This window comes from Rhinoderma darwinii, chromosome 1 (genome assembly GCF_050947455.1).
Source record: "Rhinoderma darwinii isolate aRhiDar2 chromosome 1, aRhiDar2.hap1, whole genome shotgun sequence".
Classification (NCBI taxonomy): Eukaryota; Metazoa; Chordata; class Amphibia; order Anura; family Rhinodermatidae; genus Rhinoderma; species Rhinoderma darwinii.
The window spans coordinates 307857919-307867616 of NC_134687.1; positions in this window are offsets into that span (position 1 = coordinate 307857919).

Consider the following 9698-nt stretch of genomic DNA (forward strand, 5'->3'; position numbering starts at 1 on the left):
AATCTGTTAGGACGTGCCTCCGGCGCGTCCTAACAGGCATATGTCCTGGGCAGACCTGGGGGCTTTTATCAAGCCCCTGGCTGCCGTGACACCCCATCGGAGACCTGCGATTGCATTTGCGGGCCGCCGATGGGTGACAGAGGGAGCGCACTCCCTCTGTAAACAGAGTTAAATGCCGCGGTCGCTTTTGACGGCGGCATTTAACGGGTTAAACGGCCGCGATCTAAGTAAACTTTGATCGCGGTCGTTGGAGCAGGAGCTCAGCTGTCATCAGACAGCAGAGCCCCGGCTCCAGCCTGCACGGGAGACCCGTGCAGGACTTAGACTAGGCTCACGTGAAAAGGCGTCAGCCTAGCCTAAGGCCCCTTAGTGACGAACGTAAAAAGGCGTATTGTTGGTCACTAAGGGGTTAAACCTAGCTGTATTATTATAGTAATGTAGTATTATTATTATTATAGTAATGTAGTATTGTTATAGTAGTTCAAATAACTAATAGATTAACAATAATTTGCATTGTATCAAATTTGAAAGTAATGCGGCCCTTCAACTTCAAATGTGCGTGTTATGGAATCACTAGTTGAGCAATTCTCATAGTGAAAGTTGATGGGATTGCTATGTGAGCGATTTCCCAAAGGCAGCTGGAGACTGTCTGGAACTAGCGTGCAAGCAAATCCGCTACCTAGGAGGGGGGGGCGTATGGGTAGTGCAAGGGGGATGGTTTATGGTAATCGGGGGTAGTATATAGTTCCACTCCCCTCCCTCATCAGCCTCTTTTGGCCAAACTTTTTCCCTCTCTCCCTGGTAGCATGATGGTTGTGGTGATGGTGGTTTTATTTTGTAATTTTCTATCTCTATTTGTGTACCTGTTTGGTTTATTTTTCATTTGCTGTCTCTTTAAAAAAAATAAATGAAAAAATATGGCACCTGCACAGATGAAAAGGCTTTAAAAAAACAACCAAAAGAAAACCCCCCAAAAAAAACACCGAACGAGAAAACGTATAGTTGACATGGTTTATGGTTTTGTGCGGATGATTCCGTGTGGGTGTAGTAAATTTTAAAAAAATTAAAAAAAATGAATGAAAAAATTAATACACACTAAAACAGAAATCCTAAAAAAAATACAAATAATAGAAAGAACAGATGTTCTTTTCATGACTTTTATTTCTGGCACGGTGGTGTCTTGACTGGTGTAATTTTGTTGTATGATGTTTTGTTTTGTGTCACAGCTGGCGGTATTAGAAGGGTATTTACCTACATGTCCTTGGAATAGGCAGGCATACGAGTTTTTCATTGCCCTTTGGTTAACCCCTTCCCGACATCCGCCGTATATATACGGCGCACGCCGGGTGGGGGAATATGGAGCGGGCTCACGGGCTGAGTCCGCTCCATAGAGCCAGTGTGTCGGCTGTGTGTTACAGCCGACACTTCCGGGTTACGAGCGGGATCGCGCTTTAGCGTGATCCCGCTTGTTTAACCCGTTAAATGCCGCGTTCAATAGAGATCGCGGCATTTAAATTACTAAAAACAAGGGGGCGACCTCCTGTAACGTCTCAACGGCCCCACCGTGGCGAGATCGGGGGGAGCCGTTGGTTCACACGGCTGCCTGGGGGTCTGACGAAGTCCCCCAGGTCCGCCATCTTGGTACTCCTATGAAGCTCTGCCTCCGGCAGGGCTTCATAGGAGACTGTCAGAATCACGATATACTGCAATACATTAGTATTGCAGTATATTGTGCAAGCGATCTGACGATCGCTGGTTGAAGTCCCCTAGGGGGACTAATAAAAAATGTAAAAATGAGTTAAATAAAGGTTTTTTTTTGTGTAAAAAAAAATATAAATATTAAAAGTTCAAAAAACCCCCCTTTTCCAATTTTCCCCCTAGAGCATAGTAAAAAAATTAAATAAATAAACATAATTGGTATTGCCGCGTCCGTAAAAGTCCGAACTATCACAATATATCATTATTTAACCCGCACGGTGAACGCCGTAAAAAAAATTAAAAATTGTAAACGCCAGAATCTCTATTTTTTGTTCACCTAATCTCCCACAAAAAATGAAATAAAAAGTGATCAAACCGTCACATTTACACCAAAATGGTATTATAAAAAACTACAGCTTATCCCGCAAAAAATAAGCCCTCATACCACTTAATCGACGGAAAATAAAGACGTTACAGCTCTCGGAATTTGGTGAAACAAAATAAATTTTCTTTTTTACACTTAGGTTTTTACTTGTAAAAGTAGTAAAATATAGAAAAACCTACACATATTTGGTATCGGCGTAATCGTATTGACCCATAGAATAAAATGAATATGTTGTTTTAATTGTACAGTGAATTCCGTAAAAATGGCGCGCAAAAAACCATGGCGGAATCGCTGTTTTTTTCATTTTCTACACCACAAATAATTTTTTTCCCGTTTCCTAGTACATTATACGGCAAAATAAATGGTGCGACGAAAAACTACAACTTGTCCCGCAAAAATCAAGCCGCAAAATTTAATTGTCTAGACTACCAGTTGGTTATACGTTTTTATATGCATACAGTCCCAGACAGAGCGCTAGAAGCGGCTCTGCTCTGGGACTCCGTCTCTGGGGAAGCCCTGACATCACTGACCATATATGGACAGTGATGTCAGGAGCAGAGCAGTGTCCCAGGCAGAGTTCATGTAGCGCTCTGCCCGGGACTTTGGCTCTAGGGTAGCACCTGACATCACTTTCCATATATGGACAGTGATGTCAGGGGCTTCCCCAGAGCCGGAGTACCATAGAGGAGCCTTTACTTCAGCTCTGCTCTGTACATCACTCATCATATATGGACAGTGATGTCAGGAGCAGAGCAGGAGTCCCAGGCAGAGTGCTAGTAGTGCTCTGCCCGGGACTATGGCCAGGGCCGGCCTTAGGGTAGATGGCGCCCCATGCGAAATTATCTTTCGGCGCCCCACGCCATTATAAAAAATGCCCCATAAAAAAGCATAATTCCTCCCCACAGTATAATGCCCTATATAGTGCCCCCACACAGTGTAATGCCCCTTTAGTGCCCCACACAGTGTAATGCCCCTTTAGTGCCCCACACACAGTATAATAATAATATTTAATAATGTAATATGTTATAACGCCTTCAAGGACACAGTATTTTGTCCTCTAATTGTGCCCACACAGTGTTATGCCCCCTAAGTGCCACACACATTATATTGCCCCCTGTAGTGCCCCTACACAGTATGATGTCCTCCACAGAGTATAATGCACCCACAGCCCCCCTAGTAGAAAGTGCCCCCTGTAGATTGTGCCGTACAGCCTCCCTGTAGACAGTGCCATAATCCCCCACCTCCTCCTTGTAGACAGTGCCATACAGCCCCCATCTGCCCCTTGTAGTGTCATACAGCCCCCATCTGCCCCTTGTAGTGCCATAGAGCCCCCCATCTGCCCCTTGTAGTGTCATACAGCCCCACCTCCCTCTTGTACACAGTGCCCCCCACCGCCCCCTTGTAGACCGTGTCATACAGCACCCACCTCCCCCTTGTAGAAAGTGACATACAGCCCCCTCCTCCCCCTTGTAGACAGTGCCATACTGCCCCCCACCTCCACCTGACAGGATCCTTGCGTAGGCCGGCTTGATCCAGAGATGTCATCACGCCGACTGCGCAGGGATCCTGTCCCTGCGCCTCATAGGCTGCAGGAGCCGCTGTAGCCTGCTACAGAGTTTCCCAACCTTTTCGGACTTGAGCCACCCCTGGAAAAAAAAATTCCTCAGGGCCCCCCTACCAAAAATTTTTTAGAGAAAGACAGAAAATAGATAAAAATAAGCACTACATTCTTAGGGTCTGTTCACACAGCGTTTTTTGTAAGGCAGAAAAAAATCTGCTTTTGAATTGACAGCGTTATTTGATGGGGTTTGTTTAGCGGTTTTTTTAAGCCGTTGAAGCGAATGCAAAAGACGCAGCAAAAAAAGCTCCAAACGAGCGCCACAGCTATTTTCTTCCTACTATTAATTTCAATTGGAGGTCAGAGGTGGAAACCACCTGTGGTGGACTCACAATAAAATGACCATCAGCCCCCCACTCACAGTAAAATGACCATCAGCCCCTCACTCACAGTAAAATGACCATCAGCCCCCCACTCACAGTAAAATGACCATCAGCCCCCCACTCACAGTAAAATGACCATCAGCCCCCCACTCACAGTAAAATGACCATCAGCCCCCCACTCACAGTAAAATGACCATCAGCCCCCCACTCACAGTAAAATGACCATCAGCCCCTCCACCCACAGTAAGGCTGGGTTCACACACACTATTTACATACGTAATTCGGGCGTTTTAGCCCCGAATTACGTCCGAAAATGCGGCTCAAAAGCGTCGGCAAACATCTGCCCATTCATTTGAATGGGTCTTACGATATTCTGTGCCGACGGTCATTTTTTTATGCGCCGCTGTCAAAAGACGGCGCGTAAAAGAGACGCCCGCGTCAAAGAAAAGTCTGTCACTTCTTGAGACGTAATTGGAGACGTTTTCCCTTGACTCCATGGAAAAACAGCTCCAATTACATCCGTAATGGACGCAGCGAAAAGCGCCTGCACATGCCATTACGTCTGAAATTCCGGAGCCGTTTTCTCCTGAAAACAGCTCCGTAATTTCAGCCGTAACAGACACTGCCGTGTGAACATGCCCTAAAATGACCATAAGCCCGTCCACTCACAGTAAAACGACCATTAGCCCCCCACTCACAGTAAAACGACCATTAGTCCCCACTCACAGTAAAATGACCATCAGCCCCCACTCACAGTAAAACGACCATTAGTCCCCCACTCACAGTAAAATGACCATCAGCCCCCCACTCACAGTAAAACTACCATCAGCCCCCACTCACAGTAAAATGACCATCAGCCTGCCACTCACAGATGCCCCCTGTAGATAGTACCACACAGCCCATTGTAGGTAGTGCCACACAGCCCCCTTGTAGGTCGTGCCACACAGCCCCCTTGTAGGTCGTGCCACACAGCCCCCTTGTAGGTCGTGCCACACAGCCCCCTTGTAGGTCGTGCCACACAGCCCCCTTGCTGCACAGCCCCCTGTAGGTCGTGCCACACAGCCCCCTGTAGGTCGTGCAACACAGCCTCTTTGTAGGTAGTAGGGATGTCACGATACCTGAATTTGGACTTCGATACCGATACTTTGTGTAGTATTGCGATTTCGATACCAAAATGATACTTTGCCAACAGTAATAAAAAAAAGTTCTTCCATTTTCAGATGTGATGCGCGACGTGTGATGATGAATTTAACCTCCACGTGCCTCAAATTAATAGTAATTAACCCCATCATGTTTCTCAGTCATAATGGTTTAATATGTGAGGTACATGATGGGGTTAATTACTATTAATGTGAGGCACATGGAGGTTAAATTCATCACACCTCGCGCCCCACATTAATAAGTGAAAGGAGTTTTTTTTAATTGTTTTTTTACAGAGTACACCTCATAAATGACGCAAAAAAATAGTTGTGCAGGTTATTACGGCCGCGCCAATACCGAATGTGTATGTTTTATGTGTTGAGACTTATTTTAATGCTTATTGTAAAAAAGGCGTATGTGTATTTTTTTAAATTTAACATTACTTTATGTTTTTACTTTATTTTTAAACTTTAATATACTGGCATATATCAGATATATGCCAGTATATTAGCCTGTGTTTGTATAGCACACAGGCAGTTGTTAGGACATACCTAAGTATGCCCTAACAACAGGAAATATGGTAAGACGGCCCTGGGGTCCTTCAATGGACCCTGGGCTGTCTGCCCATATATGGTATGGCCCTCAATCGCGTCACAGGAATTCCCTGTGACGCGATCCAAGGGTAATCCCCCCTCCTCACTTTCCCCTGAATGCTGCAGTCAGCTTTGATCGCAGCATTCAGGAGAATAGCGCGGTGATGAGCGGTTTCTCTGATCTCCGCCGTTATAGAGCGGGGCTGCGGCTGTGTAATACAGTCATTGCCCCGCTCCTGACAGAAATGCGTGCGCGGTCAGCATGAGGTAATGCGGCTGGCGCTGCACTAATGAGCGGCGGCGCAGACACTGAAGACAGAACATGGGGGTGTTTTGCAGTGCAGCTGCCATGTTCTGTCTTCAGTGCCGCCGCTCATTAGTGCAGCACTGGCCGCATCGCATCATCCTCGCGGTGCGCTCTTGTCAGGACTCAGGATTACACAGCCGCAGCCCCGCTCTCATTCATCATGTATTACTATACTTAGCTGTGTGGCTCGAACCATTTGGGGATGCACAGTATCGAAGTTTCGATGCATTGTGCATCCCTAGTAAGTAGTGCCACAAATCCCCCCCTTGCCGCACAGCCCCCTTGTAGGTAGTGCCACACAGATCCCTTGTAGTGCCACACACACCCTTGTAGGTAGTGCCACACAGCCCCCATGTAGGTAGCACTCCCTTCCTGTAGATAGCGCCACTGTAGCTCCCTGTGGCTGGGGATTCCGCTCCTTGACGGAGTGCTTGATGTCTCTGTCCATATGTGAACAGTGACATCGGGCAACTAACTCCTGAAGCGGAATCCCTGTCCTCAGCGTTGCCGACGCTGTGACCGGGGATTCCACTCCAGGAGAAGCCCCTGACGTCTCTGTCCATTTAGTCGGGGGGTGCCATCTACAGGGGTTCTGCAAAAAAATCTCCTCCTCACATCCACTTCGCGCTATGAGGAGAGAAAGCACGTCCGTGGCAGTTGTCCAGAGGAGTGTCGCGGCACCCCTGGAGGGATCTCATGGGAACCTCATGTTGGGAACCACCAGTCTAGTAGATCACAGAGCAGGGAGAGACCTCCCTGCTCTGCTATAGTGTTGAATAGTATCTGCGTCTTTAGCAGGGCCGTATTTACATCTCACGCTGCCTATTTAGTTTAGCCAATTATCATCATGATTCGTCAGTTTCTAACCAATTATAATGATATTTGGTCAGTGTTAACAAAGGGGAAGATCAATGATAAAAACTTTGCTTATCGTTAATCTCTAATGAGAAAAAAAAAGGGTAATACACCCGGCCGTAGTCATAGCGATGCGTATTCTGTTCTGAGCGTAGCCCGGCCTCCAGGGATGACGATGCATCCCATGTGACAGCTGCAGCCAATCAAAGGCTGCAGCGGTCACATGGACTACAGCGTCATCGCAGGAGGCCAGGCTACACTCAGAGAGAGAGGGACTACGGCCGGGAGTATTAGCTTTTTCTTGAATTTATTTCTACAGTCTTTCCGCCCAAAAAACGACACCAAAATTTGGTGCAGTTTTTCAGCTGAAATTCCCTGCAGTTCTCAGGACGTATACACTGTGTGGTTTTACGTATCCGCCCTGTGTGTTCCTACCCTTATAATCAAGTTGCTCTCCCCCACAGATATTATCTCTAAGGGCTTATTCAGACGAACGGGAATTACGTCCGTGCAACGCGCGTGATTTTCATGCGCGTTGCACGGACCTATATTAGTCTATAGGGCCGTGCAGACATGTGTGTGATTTTTACGCTGCGTGAGTCCGCTGCGTAAGTCACGACATGTCCGTTCTTTGAGGGTTTTTTGCGCATCACGCACCCATTGAAGTCAATGGGTGCGTGAAAACCATGCATGCCGCACGGAAGCACTTCCATGCGAACAGCGTGATTCGCGCAAGAGCTGTCAAAAGGATGACTGAAAACAGAAAAGCATCACGTGCTTTTCTGTTTACAAACATCCAAATGGAGTGTCATAATGATGGCGGCTGCGCAAAAAGCACACAGCCGCGCATCATACGGGGCTGACACACGCAACTGTCAAATGCATTTTGCGCAGGCAAAACGCCGCGTTTTTTGCGTGCGCAAAAGGCACACGCTCGTGTGAATCCAGCCTAAGTGTAAGGCCACACAGAGTGGCCCTGACACGGTCGCAACGCAGCTAACAACCACGCCGGCACCATGTTCAGTGCGGCTGTCAAACAGCCTGTTAATGGCCGCACGTATTCCGGTTACACGCTCATGCGCACTGCCGCTCCATTCATTCTCTATGGGAGCGCCGGAGATTGCCGAGTGCAGTGTTCTGCTTTTTCCGGCGCTCCCATAGAGAATGAATAGGAGGTAAGTTGTTGTAATTTGCAAAATCGTGCGGCCATAAAGGGTATATTAATTCATGGCCGCACGATTTTGCAGATAAAGGGACGGTTTACCCGCGTTAACGTGCGGCCATGAATTAATACACCCTTTATGGACGCACGATTTTGCAAATTACAACAACTTACCTCCTATTTATTCTCTATGGGAGCGCCGGAAAAAGCAGAACACTGCACTCGCTATCTCCGGCGCTCCCATAGAGAATGAATGGAGCGGCAGTGCACGTGCGAATGTAACCGGAATACCCCTTAACGAGGTATTGGACAGCCGCTCCTACATAGTGCCAGCGCGGTTGTTGGCCGCGTTGCGACAGTGTGAGGGCCGCTCCGTGTGGCCGTACCCTAAAGAATCCTTTCTCCCCATACATAACGCTAAGTTCCCCTCCCCCATGATTCATAATAAGCTCCTACACCACTAAATAAACTATACAGAAGTCCCCCTCCCCACAAAATACATTTATAAAGAATCCCCCACACTCCTATAGCATTTAGGGCAATTTCCCCTCACCCTCAAAATCGATCTGTAAAAAATACACACTCAAATCACCTATAACCCAGTCTCCCCTCCCCCACAAAATCGATCTTTACAAAAAAAACATCCTGTTACACATCACATAAAGCCCCTCTCTCCCCCTCCCTCACACAGCACATAAAGAGACATAGATTTATCTAAAGCTGCTGCACTTACCTGACTCTGGAGCTCCGTGGAGGAGTCTTCACTGTGGCAGCAGCACAGCAGGAAGGAGCTGCGTGAGGTGCTGAGTGTGTGTGACACTGCAGTACAGGCTGTGCCGATTGGTGGAGCAGACAGAAGCACCTGCTGCTGCTCCTACCCACTGGCGCCCCCCTTACAGCATGGCGGCCGGCGCCCTGTGCGACCGCACGTGTCGCACATAGCTAAGGCCGGCCATGACTATGGCTCTGTGGTTGCCCCAGACAACACTGTCCATATATGGACAGTGATGCCAGGGGCTTCTACTGAAGCGGAATCCCCAGCCATAGCGTAGGCAATGCTCTGGCTGGGGATTCCACTACTAGAGGTAGCCCCAAAGGCACTACCTACAGGGAGGGGGGCTGTGTGGCACTACCATGGAGGAGGGGTCTGTGTGGCACTACCAGGGAGGAGGGGGCTGTGTGGCATTACCTGGGAGGAGGGGGCTGTGTGGCACTACCTGGGAGGAGGGGGCTGTGTGGCACTGTCTACAGAGGGCACTACATTTATGGGGGTACAAATTGGGGGCATAACTTCTACATGGGGGCATAAACAGGGCCCAATGTCTATATGGGGGCACAAAGTGACGTTTTCTGCCATTTTACTGCCGCCGTGAGTTCCCTCGCAAAGGGGCCTATTAAGTCTGTGTCGCCCAAGGGCCCACATAAACCTGAAGCTGGCCCTGGTCAAGTGGGCGGGTAACACGTATCACTTGATAAGGGGTAACCGCTCACTTGACAGTCAAAGGCCACATTTGCATATCGGACACCCGAACTAATGGCCCCGATATATCAGGAACGGTGGGGGCTAGAAGAAAAAAGCATTAGAATCTGTGAGGCGCCTGCAATCTAACTGGGATG